The sequence below is a fragment of the Schistocerca americana genome, chromosome 10 (assembly GCF_021461395.2).
Source record: "Schistocerca americana isolate TAMUIC-IGC-003095 chromosome 10, iqSchAmer2.1, whole genome shotgun sequence".
Classification (NCBI taxonomy): Eukaryota; Metazoa; Arthropoda; class Insecta; order Orthoptera; family Acrididae; genus Schistocerca; species Schistocerca americana.
Window position 1 is genome coordinate 41,326,926 of NC_060128.1, and position 21,292 is coordinate 41,348,217.

The window sequence follows — 21,292 nt, forward strand, 5'->3', positions numbered from 1 at the left end:
CCCCCTCCCCCCCATCATCTCTCATGGACAAAATGCTGCTGGTGGTGTGTCATATCCACCAAAAGCCCACTTGATGGGCAAATGAAAATTGCAGCCTTGTAGTGCGATCACCCTGATGTGAGCAAACCAAGATTTACTACTTTTTGGAAATAAAATGCTACGTTATTATATGAACTTAAACGAACATTCTTTAAAACAACATAAAGCCTGAGTACATACCAATAGTAGAACAACTTGTCCTCTTCCGCTTGCTCCCCCCCCCCCCATCATCTCTCGTGGACAAAATGCTGCTGGTGGTGTGTCATATCCACCAAAAGCCCACTTGATGGGCAAATGAAAATTGCAGCCTTGTATTTCGATCACTCTTCTGTGGGAAAACAGAGATTTACTACACTTTGGAAATAAAATGTACGTTATGATATGAACTTAACAAACATTCTTTAAAACACTATAAAGCCTAAGTACATACCAACAGAAGAACAACTTGCCCTCTTCCGTTCGCCCCACCCCCTCCCACCCCCCCCTGTCGTGGACAACATGATGCTGGTGGTGTGTCATTTCCACCAAAAGCCCACTAAGTTGGCAAATGAAAATAGCAGTCTTGTATTGCGATCACCCTTCTGTGGGAAAACCAAGATTTACTACACTTTGGAAATAAAATGCTACGTTATTATATGAACTTGAACGAACATTCTTTAAAACACTATAAAGCCTGAGTTCATACCAATAGAAGAACAACTCGCACTCTTCCGTTCGCCCCACCCCCTCCCACCCCCCCTGTTGTGGACAACATGCTGCTGTGGGTGTGTCATTTCCAGCAGAAGCCCACTTGATGGGCAAATAAAAATTGCAGCCTTGTATTGCGATCACCCTTCTGTGAGAAAATCAAGATTTACTAAACTTTGGAAATAAAATGCTACGTTCTTATATGAACTTGAATGAACAATCTTTAAAACACTATAAAGCCGGGGTACATACCAATAGAAGAACAACTTGCCCTCACCCGTTCACCCCACCCCCTACCACCCCCCCCTGTCGTGGACAACATGCTGCTGGTGGTGTGTCATTTCCAGCAGAAGCCCACTTGATGCGCAAATAAAAATTGCAGCCTTGTATTGCGATCACCCTTCTGTGAGAAAACCAAGATTTACTACACTTTGGAAATAAAATGCTACGTTCTTATATGAACTTGAATGAACAATCTTTAAAACACTATAAAGCCTGAGTACATAACAATAGAAGAGCAACTTGCCCTGTTCCGTTCGCCCCAACCCCTCCCACCCCCCTTGTCGTGGACAACACGCTGCTGGTGGTGTGTCATTTCCACCAAAAGCCCACTAAGTGGGCAAATGAAAATTGCAGTCTTGTATTGAGATCACCCTTCTGTGGGAAAACAAAGATTTACTACACTTTGGAAATAAAATGCTACGTTATTATATGAACTTGAACGAACATTCTTTAAAACACTATAAAGCCTGAGTACATACCAATTGAAGAACAATTTGCCCTCTTCCGTTCGCCCCACCCCCTCACACCCCCCCTGTCGTGGTCAACATGCTGCTGGTGGTGTGTCATTTCCAACAAAAGTCCACTTGATGGGCAAATGAAAATTGCACTCTTGTATTGCAACCACCCTTCTGTGGGAAAACCAAGATTTACTACAATTTGGAAATATAATGCTTCGTTCTTATATGAACTTGAACGAACATTCTTTAAAACACTATAAAGCCTGGGTGCATACCAATAGAAGAACAACTTGCCCTCATCCATTCGCCCCACCCCTTCCTGCCCCCCCCTGTCGTGGACAACATGCTGCTGGTGGTGTGTCATTTCCAGCAAATGCCCACTTGATGGGCAAATAAAAATTGCAGCCTTGTATTGCGATCACCTTTCTGTGAGAAAACCAAGATTTACTACACTTTGGAAATAAAATGCTACGTTATTATATGAACTTGAACGAACATTCTTTAAAACACTATAAAGCCTGAGTACATACCAATAGAAGAACAACTTGCCCTCTTCCGTTCGCCCCACCACCTCCCACCCCCCCTGTCGTGGACAACATGCTGCTGGAGGTATGTCATATCCACCAAAACCCCACTTGAATGGCAAATGAAATTTGCAGCCTTGTATGGCGATCACCCTTCTGTGGGAAAACAAAGATTTACTACACTTTGGAAGTAAAATGCTACGTCCTTATATGAACTGATCGAACATTCTTTAAAACACTACAAAGCCTGTGTACATACCAATGGAAGAACAACTTGCCAGCTTCCGTTCGACCCATTCCCTCCCACCCCCCCTGTCATGGACAACATGCTGCTGCTGGTGTGTCATATCCACCAAAAGCCCACTTGATGGGCAAATAAAAATTGCAGCCTTGTAGTGCGTTCACCCTGATGTGAGCAAACCAAGATTTTCTACACTTAGGAAATAAAATGCTACGTTAATATATATGAACTTGAACGAACATTCTTTTAAACACCATAAAGCCTGAGTACATACCAATAGAAGAACAACTTGTCCTCTTCCGCTTGCTCCCCCCCCATCATATCTCGTGGACAAAATGCTGCTGGTGGTGTGTCATTTCCACCAAAAGACCTCTTGATGGGCAAATGAAAATTGCAGCCTTGTATTGCGATCACCCTTGTGTGGGAAAACAAAGATTTACTACACTTTGGAAATAAAATGCTACGTTCTTATATGAACTTGAACGAACATTCTTTAAAACACAATAAAGCCTGAGTACATACCAATAGAAGAACAACTTGCCCTCTTCCATTCGCCCCACCCCCTCCCATCCCCCCTGTGGTGGACAACATGCTGCTGGTGGTGTGTCATATCCCCCAAAAGCCCACTTGATGGGCAAATAAAAATTGCAGCCCTGTAGTGCCATCACCCTGATGTGAGAAAACCAAGATTTACTACACTTTGGAAATAAAATGCTACGTTATTCACCATTTTGCCTTCGTACATACCAATGGAAGAACAACTTGCCCTCTTCCGTTCGCCCCACCTCCTCCCACCCCTCCTGTCGTGGACAACATGCTGCTGTTGGTGTGTCATTTCCAGCAGAAGCCCACTTGATGGGCAAGTAAAAATTGCAGCCTTGTATTGCGATCACCCTTCTGTGAGAAAACCAAGATTTACTACACTTTGGAAATAAAATGCTACGTTCTTATATGAACTTGAACGAACATTCTTTAAAACAGTATAAAGCCTGGGTACATACCAATAGAAGAACAACTTGCCCTCATCCATTCGCCCCACCGCCTACCACCCCCCCCCTTTCGAGGACAACATGCTGCTGGTGGTGTGTCATTTCCAGCAGAAGCCCACTTGATGGGCAAATAAAAATTGCAGCCTAGTATTGCGATCACCCTTCTGTGAGAAAACCAATATTTACTACACTTTGGAAATAAAATGCTACGTTCTTATATGAACTTGAACGAACATTCTTTAAAACAGTATAAAGCCTGAGTACATACCAATAGAAGAACAATTTGCCCTCTTCCGTTCGCCCCACCCCCTCCCACCCGCCCTGTCATGGACAACATGCTGCTGGTGGTGTGTCATATCCCCCAAAAGCCCACTTGATTGGCAAATAAAAATTGCAGCCTTGTAGTGCGCTCACCCTGATGTGAGAAAACCAAGATTTACTACACTTTGGAAATAAAATGCTACGTTATTATATGAACTTGAACGAACATTCTTTAATACACCATAAAGCCTGAGTACATACCAATAGAAGAACAACTTGTCCTCTTCCGCTTGCTCCCCCCCCCATCATCTCTCGTGGACAAAATGCTGCTGGTGGTGTGTCATATCCACCAAAAGCCCACTTGATGGGCAAATGAAAATTGCAGCCTTGTATTGCGATCACTATTCTGTGGGAAAACAAAGATTTACTACACTTTGGAAATAAAATGTACGTTTTTATATGGACTTAACAAACATTCTTTAAAACACTATAAAGCCCGAGTACATACCAATAGAAGAACAACTCGCTTTCCTCCGTTCGCCCCACCCCCTCCCACACCCCCTGTCGTGGACAACATGCTGCTGGTGGAGTGTCATATCCCCCAAAAGCCCACTTGATGGGCAAATAAGAGTTGCAGCCTTGTAGTGCGATCACCCTGATGTGAGAAAACCAAGATTTACTACACTTTGGAAATAAAATGCTACGTTCTTATATGAACTTGAACGAACAATCCTTAAAACACTATAAAGCCTGGGTACATACCTATAGAAGAACAACTTGCCCTCATCCGTTCGCCCCACCCCCTACCACCCCCCCCTGTCGTGGACAACATGCTGCTGGTGGTGTGTCATTTCCAGGAGAAGCCCACTTGATGGGCAAATAAAAATTGCAGCCTTGTATTGCGATCACCCTTCTGTGAGAAAACCAAGATTTACTACACTTTGGAAATAAAATGCTACGTTCTTATATGAACTTGAACGAACATTCTTTAAAACAGTATAAAGCCTGGGTACATACCAATAGAAGAACAACTTGCCCTCATCCGTTCGCCCCACCCCCCTACCACCCCCCCCTGTCGAGGACAACATGCTGCTGGTGGTGTGTCATTTCCAGCAGAAGCCCACTTGATGGGCAAATAAAAATTGCAGCCTTGTATTGCGATCACCCTTCTGTGAGAAAACCAAGATTTACTACACTTTGGAAATAAAATGCTACGTTCTTATATGAACTTGAACGAACATTCTTTAAAACAGTATAAAGCCTGAGTACATACCAATAGAAAAACAATTTGCCCTCTTCCGTTCGCCCCACCCCCTCCCACCCCCCCTGTCATGGACAACATGCTGCTGGTGGTGTGTCATATCCCCCAAAAGCCCACTTGATTGGCAAATAAAAATTGCAGCCTTGTAGTGCGCTCACCCTGATGTGAGAAAACCAAGATTTACTACACTTTGGAAATAAAATGCTACGTTATTATATGAACTTGAACGAACATTCTTTAAAACACTATAAAGCCTGAGTACATAATAATAGAAGAGCAACTTGCCCTGTTCCGTTCGCCCCACCCGCTCCCATCCCCCTTGTCGTGGACAACATGCTGCTGGTGGTGTGTCATTTCCACCAAAAGCCCACTAAGTGGGCAAATGAAAATTGCAGTCTTGTATTGCGATCACCCTTCTGTGGGAAAACCAAGATTTACTACACTTTGGAAATAAAATGCTACGTTATTATATAAACTCGAACGAACATTCTTTAAAACACTATAAAGCCTGAGTACATACCAATAGAAGAACAACTTGCCCTCTTCCGTTCGCCCCACCGCCTCCCACCCCCCCCTGTCGTGGACAACATGCTGCTGGTGGTGTGTCATTTCCAGCAAATGCCCACTTGATGGGCAAATAAAAATTGCAGCCTTGTATTGCGATCACCTTTCTGTGAGAAAACCAAGATTTACTACACTTTGGAAATAAAATGCTACGTTATTATATGAACTTGAACGAACATTCTTTAAAACACTATAAAGCCTGAGTACATACCAATAGAAGAACAACTTGCCCTCTTCCATTCGCCCCACCCCCTCCCACCCCCCCTGTCGTTGACAACATGCTGCTAGTGCTGTGTCATATCCACCAAAAGCCCACTTGATGGGCAAGTAAATATTCCAGCCTTGTAGTGCGATCACCCTGATGTGAGAAAACCAAGATTTACTACACTTTGGAAATAAAATGCTACGTTATAATATGAAATTGAACGAACGTTCTTTAAAACACTATTTTCCTGAGTACATACCAATAGAAGAACAACTTGCCCTCTTCCGTTCGCCCCACTCCCTCCCACCCCCCCTGTCGTGGACAACATGCTGCTGGTGGTATGTCATATCCACCAAAAGCCCACTTGAATGGCAAATGAAAATTGCAGCCTTGTATGGCGATCACCCTTCTCTGGGGAAACAAAGATTTACTACACTTTGGAAGTAAATTGCTACGTCCTTATATGAACTGATCGAACATTCTTTAAAACACTACAAAGCCTGTGTACATACCAATGGAAGAACAACTTGCCCGCTTCCGTTCGCCCCACCCCCTCCCACCCCCCCTGTCGTGGACAACATGCTGCTAGAGCTGTGTCATATCCACCAAAAGCCCACTTGATGGGCAAGTAAATATTCCAGCCTTGTAGTGCGATCACCCTGATGTGAGAAAACCAAGATTTACTACACTTTGGAAATAAAATGCTACGTTATAATATGAAATTGAACGAACGTTCTTTAAAACACTATTTTCCTGAGTACATACCAATAGAAGAACAACTTGCCCTCTTCCGTTCGCCCCACTCCCTCCCACCCCCCCTGTCGTGGACAACATGCTGCTGGTGGTACGTCATATCCACCAAAAGCCCACTTGAATGGCAAATGAAAATTGCAGCCTTGTATGGCGATCACCCTTCTGTGGGAAAACAAAGATTTACTACACTTTGGAAGTAAATTGCTACGTCCTTATATGAAATGATCGAACATTCTTTAAAACACTACAAAGCCTGTGTACATACCAATGGAAGAACAACTTGCCCGCTTCCGTTCGCCCCACCCCCTCCCACCCCTCCTGTCGTGGACAACATGCTGCTGTTGGTGTGTCATTTCCAGCAGAAGCCCACTTGATGGGCAAATAAAAATTGCAGCCTTGTATTGCGATCACCCTTCTGTGAGAAAACCAAGATTTACTACACTTTGGAAATAAAATGCTACGTTCTTATATGAACTTGAACGAACACTCTTTAAAAATGTATAAAGCCTGGGTACATACCAATAGAAGAACAACTTGCCCTCATCCGTTCGCCTCACCCCCTACCACCCCCCCCTGTCGTGGACAACATGCTGCTGGTGGTGTGTCATTTCCAGCAGAAGCCCACTTGATGGGCAAATAAAAATTGCAGCCTTGTATTGCGATCACCCTTCTGTGAGAAAACCAAGATTTACTACACTTTGGAAATAAAATGCTACGTTCTTATATGAACTTGAACGAACATTCTTTAAAACACTATAAAGCCTGAGTACATACCAATAGAAGAACAATTTGCCCTCTTCCGTTCGCCCCACCCCCTCCCACCCCCCCTGTTGTGGACAACATGCTGCTGGTGGTGTGCAATATCCCCCAAAAGCCCACTTGATGGGCAAATAAAAATCGCAGCCTCGTAGTACGCTCACCCTGATGTGAGGAAACCAACGTTTACTACACTTTGGAAATAAAATGTACGTTATTATATGAACTTAACAAACATTCTTTAAAACACTATAAAGCCTGAGTGCATACCAATAGAAAAACAACTCGCTTTCTTCCGTTCGCCCCACCCCCTCCCACTTTTCCTGTCGTGGACAACATGCTGCTGGTGGTGTGTCATATCCCCCAAAAGCCCACTTGTTGGGCAAATAAAAATTGCAGCCTTGTAGTGCGATCACCGTGATGTGAGAAAACCAAGATTTACTACAGTTTGGAAATAAATTGCTACGTTGTTCCCTATTTTGCCTGAGTACATACCAATGGAAGAACAACTTGCCCTCTTTCGTTCACCCCACCCCCTCCCACCCCCCCTGTCGTGGACAACATGCTGCTGTTGGTGTGTCATTTCCAACAAAAGTCCACTTGATGGGCAAATGAAAATTGCAGTCTTGTATTGCAACCACCCTTCTGTGGGAAAACCAAGATTTACTACACATTGGAAATATAATGCTACGTTCTTATATGAACTTGAACGAACATTCTTTAAAACACTATAAAGCCTGGGTGCATACCAATGGAAGAACAACTTGCCCTCATCCATTCGCCCCACCCCCTCCCACCCCCCCCTGTCGTGGACAACATGCTGCTGGTGGTGTGTCATTTCCAGCAAAAGCCCACTTGATGGGCAAATAAAAATTGTAGCCTTGTATTGCTATCACCTTTCTGTGAGAAAACCAAGATTTACTACACTTTGGAAATAAAATGCTACGTTATTATATGAACTTGAACGAACATTCTTTAAAACACTATAAAGCCTGAGTACATACCAATAGAAGAACAACTTGCCCTCTTCCATTCGCCCCAACCCCCCCTGTCGTGGACAACATGCTGCTGGTGGTGTGTCATTTCCACCAAAAACCCGCTTGATGGGCAAATAAATATTCCAGCCTTGTAGTGCGATCACCCTGATGTGAGATAACCAAGATTTACTACACTTTGGGAATAAAATGCTACGTTATAATATGAACTTGAACGAACGTTCTTTAAAACACTATTTTGCCTGAGTACATACCAATAGAAGAACAACTTGCCCTCTTCCGTTCGCGCCACCCCCTCCCACCCCCCCTGTCGTGGACAACATGCTGCTGGTGGTATGTCATATCCACCAAAAGCCCACTTAATGGGCAAATGAAAATTGCAGCCTTGTATGGCGATCACCCTTCTGTGGGAAAACAAAGATTTATTACACTTTGGAAATAAAATGCTATGTTCTTATATGAATTTGAACGAACATTCTTTAAAACACTATAAATCCTGTGTACATACCAATAGAAGAACAACTTGCCCTCTTCTGTTCTCCCCACCCCCTCCCACAGCCCCAGTCGTGGACAACAAGCTGCTGGTGGTGTGTCATTTCCACCAAAACCCACTTGATGGGCAAATGAAAATTGCAGCTTGTATTGCGATCACCCTTCTGTGGGAAAACAAAGATTTACTACACTTTGGAAGTAAAATGCTACGTCCTTATATGAACTTGAAAAAACATTCTTTAAAACACTACAAAGCCTGTGTACATACCAATAGAAGAACAACTTGCCCGCTTCCGTTCGCCCCACTCCCTCCCACCCCCCCTGTCATGGACAACATGCTGCTGCTGGTGTGTCATATCCACCAAAAGCCCACTTGATGGGCAAATAAAAATTGCAGCCTTGTAGTGCGATCACCCTGATGTGAGAAAACCAAGATTTACTACACTTAGGAAATAAAATGCTACGTTATTATATGAACTTGAACGAACATTCTTTAAAACACCATAAAGCCTGAGTACATACCAATAGAAGAACAACTTGTCCTCTTCCGCTTGCTCCCCCCCCCATCATCTCTCGTGGAGAAAATGCTGCTTGTGGTGTGTCATTTCCACCAAAAGCCCACTTGATGGGCAAATGAAAATTGCAGCCTTGTATTGCGATCACCCTTGTGTGGGAAAACAAAGATTTACTACACTTTGGAAATAAAATGCTACGTTCTTATATGAACTTGAACGAACATTCTTTAAAACACTATAAAGCCTGAGTACATACCAATAGAAGAACAACTTGCCCTCTTCCATTCGCCCCACCCCCTCCCACCCCCCCCTGTGGTGGACAACATACTGCTGGTGGTGTGTCATATCCCCCATAGGCCCACTTGATGGGCAAATAAGAGTTGCAGCCTTGTAGTGCGATCACCCTGATGTGAGAAAACCAAGATTAACAACACTTTGGAAATAAAATGCTACGTTATTCACTATTTTGCCTTCGTACATACCAATGGAAGAACAACTTGCCCTCTTCCGTTCGCCCCACCCCCTCCCACCCCCCCTGTCGTGGACAACATGCTGCTGGTGGTGTGTCATATCCCCCAAAAGCCCACTTGATGGCCAAATAAAAATTGCAGCCTTGTAGTGCGAATACCCTGATGTGAGAAAACCAAGATTTACTACACTTTGGAAATAAAATGCTACGTTATTCACTATTTTGCCTGAGTACATACCAATAGAAGAACAACTTGCCCTCTTCCGTTCGCCCCACCCCATCCCACCCCCCCTGTCGTGGACAACATGCTGCTGGTGGAGTGTCATTTCCACCAAAAGCCCACTAAGTGGGCAAATGAAAATTGCAGTCTTGTATTGCGATCACCCTTCTGTGGGAAAACCAATATTTACTACACTTTGGAAATAAAATGCTACGTTATTATATGAACTTGAACGAACATTCTTTAAAACACTATAAAGCCGGAGTACATAACAATAGGAGAGCAACATGCCCTGTTCCGTTCGCCCCACCCCCTCCCACCCCCCCTGTCGTAGACAACATGCTGCTGGTGGTGTGTCATTTCCACCAAAAGCCGACTAAGTGGGCAAATGAAAATTGCAGACTTGTATTGCGATCACCCTTCTGTGGGAAAACCAAGATTTACTACACTTTGGAAATAAAATGCTACGTTATTATATGAACTTGAACGAACATTCTTTAAAACACTATAAAGCCTGAGTACATACCAATAGAAGAACAACTTGCCCTCTTCCATTCGCCCCACCCCCTCCCACCCCCCCCTGTGGTGGACAACATACTGCTGGTGGTGTGTCATATCCCCCATAGGCCCACTTGATGGGCAAATAAGAGTTGCAGCCTTGTAGTGCGATCACCCTGATGTGAGAAAACCAAGATTTACTACACTTTGGAAATAAAATGCTACATTATTCACTATTTTGCCTGAGTACATACCAATAGAAGAACAACTTGCCCTCTTCTGTTCGCCCCACCCCATCCCACCCCCCCTGTCGTGGACAACATGCTGCTGGTGGAGTGTCATTTCCACCAAAAGCCCACTAAGTGGGCAAATGAAAATTGAAGCCTTGTATTGCGATCACCCTTCTGTGGGAAAACAGAGATTTACTAACCTTTGGAAATAAAATGCTAAGTTCTTATATGAACTTGACCGAACATTCTTTAAAACACTATAAAGCCTGAGTACATACCAATAGAAGAACCACTTGCGCTCTTCCGTTCGCCCCACCCCCTCACACCCCCCCTGTCGTGGACAACATGCTGCTGGTGGTGTGTCACATCCACCAAAAGCCCACTTGATGGGTAAATGAAAATTGCGGCCCTGTATTGCGATAACCCTTCTGTGGGAAAACAAAGATTTACTACACTTTGAAAATAAAATGCTACGTTCTTATATGAACTTGAATGAAAATTCTTTAAGACACTATAAAGCCTGAGTACATACCAATAGAAGAACCACTTGCCCTCTTCCGTTCGCCCCACCACCTCACACCCCCCCTGTCTTGGACAACATGCTGCTGGTGGTGTGTCATATCCACCAAAAGCCCACTTGATGGATAAATGAAAATTGCAGTCTTGTATTGCAATCACCCTTTTGTGAGAAAACCATGATTTACTACACTTTGGAAATAAAATGCTACGTTCTTATATGAACTTGAATGATTAATCTTTAAAACACTATAAAGCCTGAGTACATAACAATAGAAGAGCAACTTGCCCTGTTCCGTTCGCCCCAACCCCTCCCACCCCCCTTGTCGTGGACAACACGCTGCTGGTGGTGTGTCATTTCCACCAAAAGCCCACTAAGTGGGCAAATGAAAATTGCAGTCTTGTATTGAGATCACCCTTCTGTGGGAAAACAAAGATTTACTACACTTTGGAAATAAAATGCTACGTTATTATATGAAGTTGAACGAACATTCTTTAAAACACTATAAAGCCTGAGTACATACCAATTGAAGAACAATTTGCCCTCTTCCGTTCGCCCCACCCCCTCACACCCCCCCTGTCGTGGTCAACATGCTGCTGGTGGTGTGTCATTTCCAACAAAAGTCCACTTGATGGGCAAATGAAAATTGCACTCTTGTATTGCAACCACCCTTCTGTGGGAAAACCAAGATTTACTACAATTTGGAAATATAATGCTTCGTTCTTATATGAACTTGAACGAACATTCTTTAAAACACTATAAAGCCTGGGTGCATACCAATAGAAGAACAACTTGCCCTCATACATTCGCCCCACCCCTTCCTGCCCCCCCCCTGTCGTGGACAACATGCTGCTGGTGGTGTGTCATTTCCAGCAAATGCCCACTTGATGGGCAAATAAAAATTGCAGCCTTGTATTGCGATCACCTTTCTGTGAGAAAACCAAGATTTACTACACTTTGGAAATAAAATGCTACGTTATTATATGAACTTGAACGAACATTCTTTAAAACACTATAAAGCCTGAGTACATACCAATAGAAGAACAACTTGCCCTCTTCCGTTCGCCCCACCACCTCCCACCCCCCCCTGTCGTGGACAACATGCTGCTGGAGGTATGTCATATCCACCAAAACCCCACTTGAATGGCAAATGAAATTTGCAGCCTTGTATGGCGATCACCCTTCTGTGGGAAAACAAAGATTTACTACACTTTGGAAGTAAAATGCTACGTCCTTATATGAACTGATCGAAGATTCTTTAAAACACTACAAAGCCTGTGTACATACCAATGGAAGAACAACTTGCCAGCTTCCGTTCGCCCCACTCCCTCCCACCCCCCCTGCCATGGACAACATGCTGCTGCTGGTGTGTCATATCCACCAAAAGCCCACTTGATGGGCAAATAAAAATTGCAGCCTTGTAGTGCGTTCACCCTGATGTGAGCAAACCAAGATTTTCTACACTTAGGAAATAAAATGCTACGTTATTATATGAACTTGAACGAACATTCTTTTAAACACCATAAAGCCTGAGTACATACCAATAGAAGAACAACTTGCCTCTTCCGCTTGCTCCCCCCCCATCATATCTCGAGGACAAAATGCTGCTGGTGGTGTGTCATTTCCACCAAAAGACCTCTTGATGGGCAAATGAAAATTGCAGCCTTGTATTGCGATCACCCTTGTGTGGGAAAACAAAGATTTACTACACTTTGGAAATAAAATGCTACGTTCTTATATGAACTTGAACGAACATTCTTTAAAACACAATAAAGCCTGAGTACATACCAATAGAAGAACAACTTGCCCTCTTCCATTCGCCCCACCCCCTCCCATCCCCCCTGTGGTGGACAACATGCTGCTGGTGGTGTGTCATATCCCCCAAAAGCCCACTTGATGGGCAAATAAAAATTGCAGCCCTGTAGTGCCATCACCCTGATGTGAGAAAACCAAGATTTACTACACTTTGGAAATAAAATGCTACGTTATTCACCATTTTGCCTTCGTACATACCAATGGAAGAACAACTTGCGCTCTTCCGTTCGCCCCACCTCCTCCCACCCCTCCTGTCGTGGACAACATGCTGCTGTTGGTGCGTCATTTCCAGCAGAAGCCCACTTGATGGGCAAGTAAAAATTGCAGCCTTGTATTGCGATCACCCTTCTGTGAGAAAACCAAGATTTACTACACTTTGGAAATAAAATGCTACGTTCTTATATGAACTTGAACGAACATTCTTTAAAACAGTATAAAGCCTGGGTACATACCAATAGAAGAACAACTTGCCCTCATCCATTCGCCCCACCGCCTACCACCCCCCCCCTTTCGAGGACAACATGCTGCTGGTGGTGTGTCATTTCCAGCAGAAGCCCACTTGATGGGCAAATAAAAATTGCAGCCTTGTATTGCGATCACCCTTCTGTGAGAAAACCAATATTTACTACACTTTGGAAATAAAATGCTACGTTCTTATATGAACTTGAACGAACATTCTTTAAAACAGTATAAAGCCTGAGTACATACCAATAGAAGAACAATTTGCCCTCTTCCGTTCGCCCCACCCCCTCCCACCCGCCCTGTCATGGACAACATGCTGCTGGTGGTGTGTCATATCCCCCAAAAGCCCACTTGATTGGCAAATAAAAATTGCAGCCTTGTAGTGCGCTCACCCTGATGTGAGAAAACCAAGATTTACTACACTTTGGAAATAAAATGCTACGTAATTATATGAACTTGAACGAACATTCTTTAATACACCATAAAGCCTGAGTACATACCAATAGAAGAACAACTTGTCCTCTTCCGCTTGCTCCCCCCCCATCATCTCTCGTGGACAAAATGCTGCTGGTGGTGTGTCATATCCACCAAAAGCCCACTTGATGGGCAAATGAAAATTGCAGCCTTGTATTGCGATCACTATTCTGTGGGAAAACAAAGATTTACTACACTTTGGAAATAAAATTTACGTTTTTATATGGACTTAACAAACATTCTTTAAAACACTATAAAGCCCGAGTACATACCAATAGAAGAACAACTCGCTTTCCTCCGTTCGCCCCACCCCCTCCCACACCCCCTGTCGTGGACAACATGCTGCTGGTGGAGTGTCATATCCCCCAAAAGCCCACTTGATGGGCAAATAAGAGTTGCAGCCTTGTAGTGCGATCACCCTGATGTGAGAAAACCAAGATTTACTACACTTTGGAAATAAAATGCTACGTTCTTATATGAACTTGAACGAACAATCCTTAAAACACTATAAAGCCTGGGTACATACCTATAGAAGAACAACTTGCCCTCATCCGTTCGCCCCACCCCCTACCACCCCCCCCTGTCGTGGACAACATGCTGCTGGTGGTGTGTCATTTCCAGGAGAAGCCCACTTGATGGGCAAATAAAAATTGCAGCCTTGTATTGCGATCACCCTTCTGTGAGAAAACCAAGATTTACTACACTTTGGAAATAAAATGCTACGTTCTTATATGAACTTGAACGAACATTCTTTAAAACAGTATAAAGCCTGGGTACATACCAATAGAAGAACAACTTGCCCTCATCCGTTCGCCCCACCCCCCTACCACCCCCCCCTGTCGAGGACAACATGCTGCTGGTGGTGTGTCATTTCCAGCAGAAGCCCACTTGATGGGCAAATAAAAATTGCAGCCTTGTATTGCGATCACCCTTCTGTGAGAAAACCAAGATTTACTACACTTTGGAAATAAAATGCTACGTTCTTATATGAACTTGAACGAACATTCTTTAAAACAGTATAAAGCCTGAGTACATACCAATAGAAAAACAATTTGCCCTCTTCCGTTCGCCCCACCCCCTCCCACCCCCCCTGTCATGGACAACATGCTGCTGGTGGTGTGTCATATCCCCCAAAAGCCCACTTGATTGGCAAATAAAAATTGCAGCCTTGTAGTGCGCTCACCCTGATGTGAGAAAACCAAGATTTACTACACTTTGGAAATAAAATGCTACGTTATTATATGAACTTGAACGAACATTCTTTAAAACACTATAAAGCCTGAGTACATAATAATAGAAGAGCAACTTGCCCTGTTCCGTTCGCCCCACCCGCTCCCACCCCCCTTGTCGTGGACAACATGCTGCTGGTGGTGTGTCATTTCCACCAAAAGCCCACTAAGTGGGCAAATGAAAATTGCAGTCTTGTATTGCGATCACCCTTCTGTGGGAAAACCAAGATTTACTACACTTTGGAAATAAAATGCTACGTTATTATATAAACTCGAACGAACATTCTTTAAAACACTATAAAGCCTGAGTACATACCAATAGAAGAACAACTTGCCCTCTTCCGTTCGCCCCACCGCCTCCCACCCCCCCCTGTCGTGGACAACATGCTGCTGGTGGTGTGTCATTTCCAGCAAATGCCCACTTGATGGGCAAATAAAAATTGCAGCCTTGTATTGCGATCACCCTTCTGTGAGAAAACCAAGATTTACTACACTTTGGAAATAAAATGCTACGTTATTATATGAACTTGAACGAACATTCTTTAAAACACTATAAAGCCTGAGTACATACCAATAGAAGAACAACTTGCCCTCTTCCATTCGCCCCACCCCCTCCCACCCCCCCTGTCGTTGACAACATGCTGCTAGTGCTGTGTCATATCCACCAAAAGCCCACTTGATGGGCAAGTAAATATTCCAGCCTTGTAGTGCGATCACCCTGATGTGAGAAAACCAAGATTTACTACACTTTGGAAATAAAATGCTACGTTATAATATGAAATTGAACGAACGTTCTTTAAAACACTATTTTCCTGAGTACATACCAATAGAAGAACAACTTGCCCTCTTCCGTTCGCCCCACTCCCTCCCACCCCCCCTGTCGTGGACAACATGCTGCTGGTGGTATGTCATATCCACCAAAAGCCCACTTGAATGGCAAATGAAAATTGCAGCCTTGTATGGCGATCACCCTTCTCTGGGGAAACAAAGATTTACTACACTTTGGAAGTAAATTGCTACGTCCTTATATGAACTGATCGAACATTCTTTAAAACACTACAAAGCCTGTGTACATACCAATGGAAGAACAACTTGCCCGCTTCCGTTCGCCCCACCCCCTCCCACCCCCCCTGTCGTGGACAACATGCTGCTAGTGCTGTGTCATATCCACCAAAAGCCCACTTGATGGGCAAGTAAATATTCCAGCCTTGTAGTGCGATCACCCTGATGTGAGAAAACCAAGATTTACTACACTTTGGAAATAAAATGCTACGTTATAATATGAAATTGAACGAACGTTCTTTAAAACACTATTTTCCTGAGTACATACCAATAGAAGAACAACTTGCCCTCTTCCGTTCGCCCCACTCCCTCCCACCCCCCCTGTCGTGGACAACATGCTGCTGGTGGTACGTCATATCCACCAAAAGCCCACTTGAATGGCAAATGAAAATTGCAGCCTTGTATGGCGATCACCCTTCTGTGGGAAAACAAAGATTTACTACACTTTGGAAGTAAATTGCTACGTCCTTATATGAAATGATTGAACATTCTTTAAAACACTACAAAGCCTGTGTACATACCAATGGAATAACAACTTGCCCGCTTCCGTTCGCCCCACCCCCTCCCACCCCTCCTGTCGTGGACAACATGCTGCTGTTGGTGTGTCATTTCCAGCAGAAGCCCACTTGATGGGCAAATAAAAATTGCAGCCTTGTATTGCGATCACCCTTCTGTGAGAAAACCAAGATTTACTACACTTTGGAAATAAAATGCTACGTTCTTATATGAACTTGAACGAACACTCTTTAAAAATGTATAAAGCCTGGGTACATACCAATAGAAGAACAACTTGCCCTCATCCGTTCGCCTCACCCCCTACCACCCCCCCCTGTCGTGGACAACATGCTGCTGGTGGTGTGTCATTTCCAGCAGAAGCCCACTTGATGGGCAAATAAAAATTGCAGCCTTGTATTGCGATCACCCTTCTGTGAGAAAACCAAGATTTACTACACTTTGGAAATAAAATTCTACGTTCTTATATGAACTTGAACGAACATTCTTTAAAACACTATAAAGCCTGAGTACATAACAATAGAAGAGCAACTTGCCCTGTTCCTTTCCCCCCACCTCCCTTGTCGTGGACAACATGCTGCTGGTGGTGTGTCATTTTCACCAAAAGCCCACTAAGTGGGCAAATGAAAATTGCAGACTTGTGTTGCGATCACCCTTCTGTGGGAAAATCAAGATTTACTACACTCTGGAAATAAAATGCTACGTTATTATATGAACTTGAACGAACATTCTTTAAAACACTATAAAGCCTGAGTACATACCAATAGAAGAACAATTTGCCCTCTTCCGTTCGCCCCACCCCCTTCCACCCCCCTTGTCGTGGACAACATGCTGGTGGTGGTGTGTCATTTCCACCAAAAGCCCACCAAGTGGGCAAATGAAAATTGCAGTCTTGTATTGCGATCACCCTTCTGTGGGAAAACCAAGATTTACTACTCTTTAGAAATAAAATGCTACGTTCTTATATGAACTAGAACGAACATTCTTTAAAAAACCATAAAGCCTGAGTACATACCAATAGAAGAACAACTTGTCCTCTTCCGCTTGCTCCCCCCCCATCATCTCTCGTGGACAAAATGCTGCTGGTGGTGTGTCATATCCACCAAAAGCCCACTTGATGGGCGAATGAAAATTGCAGCCTTGTATTGCGATCACTGTTCTGTGGGAAAACAAAGATTTACTACACTTTGGAAATAAAATGTACGTTTTTATATGGACTTAACAAACATTCTTTAAAACACTATAAAGCCTGAGAACATACCAATAGAAGAACAACTCGCTTTCCTCCGTTCGCCCCACCCCCTCCCACACCCCCTGTCGTGGACAACATGCTGCTGGTGGAGTGTCATATCCCCCAAAAGCCCACTTGATGGGCAAATAAGAGTTGCAGCCTTGTAGTGCAATCACCCTGATGTGAGAAAACCAAGATTTACTACACTTTGGAAATAAAATGCTACGTTATTCACTATTTTGCCTTCGTACATACCAATGCAAGAACAACTTGCCCTCTTCCGTTCGTCCCACCCCCTCCCAGCCCCCCTGTCGTGGACAACATGCTGCAGTTGGTGTGTCATTTCCAGCAGAAGCCCACTTGATGGGCAAATAAAAATTGCAGCCTTGTATTGCGATCACCCTTCTGTGAGAAAACCAAGATTTACTAGACTTTGGAAATAAAATGCCACGTCCTTATATGAACTTGAACGAACAATCCTTAAAACACTATAAAGCCTGGGTACATACCTATAGAAGAACAACTTGCCCTCATCCGTTCGCCCCACCCCCTACCACCCCCCCCCCCCCATGTCGTGGACAACATGCTCCTGGTGGTGTGTCATTTCCAGGAGAAGCCCACTTGATGGGCAAATAAAAATTGCAGCCTTGTATTGCGATCACCCTTCTGTGAGAAAACCAAGATTTACTACACTTTGGAAAAAAAATGCTACGTTCTTATATGAACTTGAACGAACATTCTTTAAAACACTATAAAGCCTGAGTACATAACAGTAGAAGAGCAACTTGCCCTGTTCCGTTCGCCCCACCCGCTCCCACCCCCCTTGTCGTGGACAACATGGTGCTGGTGGTGTGTCATTTCCACCAAAAGCCCACTAAGTGGGTAAATGAAAATTGCAGTCTTGTACTGCGATCACCCTTCTGTGGGAAAACCAAGATTTACTACACTTTGGAAATAGAATGCTACGTTATTATATAAACTCGAACGAACATTCTTTAAAACACTATAAAGCCTGAGTACATACCAATAGAAGAACAATTTGCCCTCTTCCGTTCGCCCCACCCCCTCCCACCCCCCCTGTTGTGGACAACATGCTGCTGGTGGTGTGCAATATCCCCCAAAAGCCCACTTGGTGGGCAAATAAAAATCGCAGCCTCGTAGTACGCTCACCCTGATGTGAGGAAACCAACGTTTACTACACTTTGGAAATAAAATGTACGTTATTATATGAACTTAACAAACATTCTTTAAAACACTATAAAGCCTGAGTGCACACCAATAGAAAAACAACTCGCTTTCTTCCGTTCGCCCCACCCCCTCCCACTTTTCCTGTCGTGGACAACATGCTGCTGGTGGTGTGTCATATCCCCCAAAAGCCCACTTGTTGGGCAAATAAAAATTGCAGCCTTGTAGTGCGATCACCGTGATGTGAGAAAACCAAGATTTACTACAGTTTGGAAATAAATTGCTACGTTGTTCCCTATTTTGCCTGAGTACATACCAATGGAAGAACAACTTGCCCTCTTTCGTTCACCCCACCCCCTCCCACCCCCCCTGTCGTGGACAACATGCTGCTGTTGGTGTGTCATTTCCAACAAAAGTCCACTTGATGGGCAAATGAAAATTGCAGTCTTGTATTGCAACCACCCTTCTGTGGGAAAACCAAGATTTACTACACATTGGAAATATAATGCTACGTTCTTATATGAACTTGAACGAACATTCTTTAAAACACTATAAAGCCTGAGTACATACCAATAGAAGAACAACTTGCCCTCTTCCATTCGCCCCACCCCCTCCCAACCCCCCCTGTCGTGTACAACATGCTGCTGGTGGTGTGTCATTTCCACCAAAAACCCGCTTGATGGGCAAATAAATATTCCAGCCTTGTAGTGCGATCACCCTGATGTGAGATAACCAAGATTTACTACACTTTGGGAATAAAATGCTACGTTATAATATGAACTTGAACGAACGTTCTTTAAAACACTATTTTGCCTGAGTACATACCAATAGAAGAACAACTTGCCCTCTTCCGTTCGCGCCACCCCCTCCCACCCCCCCTGTCGTGGACAACATGCTGCTGGTGGTATGTCATATCCACCAAAAGCCCACTTAATGGGCAAATGAAAATTGCAGCCTTGTATGGCGATCACCCTTCTGTGGGAAAACAAGGATTTATTACACTTTGGAAATAAAATGCTATGTTCTTATATGAATTTGAACGAACATTCTTTAAAACACTATAAATCCTGTGTACATACCAATAGAAGAACAACTTGCCCTCTTCTGTTCTCCCCACCCCCTCCCACAGCCCCAGTCGTGGACAACAAGCTGCTGGTGGTGTGTCATTTCCACCAAAACCCACTTGATGGGCAAATGAAAATTGCAGCTTGTATTGCGATCACCCTTCTGTGGGAAAACAAAGATTTACTACACTTTGGAAGTAAAATGCTACGTCCTTATATGAACTTGAAAAAACATTCTTTAAAACACTATAAAGCCTGAGTACATACCAATAGAAGAACAACTTGCCCTCTTCCGTTCGCCCCACCCCCTCCCACCTCCCCTGTCGTGGACAACATGCTGCTGGTGGTGTGTCATTTCCAACAAAAGACCACTTGATGGGCAAATGAAAATTGCAGCCTCGTAGTGCGATCACCCTTCTGTTGGAAAACAAAGATTTACTACACTTTGGAAATAAAATGCTACGTTCTTATATGAACTTGAATGAATATTCTCTAAAACACTATAAAGCCTGAGTATATACCAATAGAAGAACAACTTGCCCTCTTCCGTTCGCCCCACCCCCTCCCAGCCCCCCTGTCGTGGACAACATGCTGCTGGTGGGGTGTAATTTCCACCAAATGACCACTTAATGGGCAAATGAAAATTGCAGCCTTGTATTGCGATCACCCTTCTGTGGGAAAACAAAGATTAACTGCACTTTGGAAATAAAATGCTACGTTCTTATATGAACTTGAACGAACATTCTTTAAATTACTGTAAAGCCTGAGTACATACCAATAGAAGAACAACTTGCCCTCTTCCGTTCGCCCCACCCCCTCCCACCCCCCCTGTCGTGGACAACATGCTGCTGGTGGTGTGTCATTTCCACCAAAAACCCACTTGATGGGCAAATGAAAAATGCAGCCTTGTATTGCGATCACCTCTCTGTGGGAAAACAAAGATTTACTACACTTTGGAAATAAAATGCTACGTTCTTATATGAACTTCAACGAACATTCTTTAAAACACTATAATGCCTGAGTACATACCAATAGAAGAACAACTTGCCCTCTTCCGTTCGCCCCACACCCTCCCTCCCCACCTGTCGTGGACAACATGCTGCTGGTGGTGTGTCATTTCCACCAAGAGCCCACTTGATGGGCAAATAAAAATTGCAGGCTTGTAGTGCGATCACCCATCTGTGGGAAAACAAAGATTTACTACACTTTGGAAATAAAATGCTACGTTCTTACATAAACTTGAACGAACATTCTTTAAAACACTATAAAGCCTGAGTACATACCAATAGAAGAACAACTTG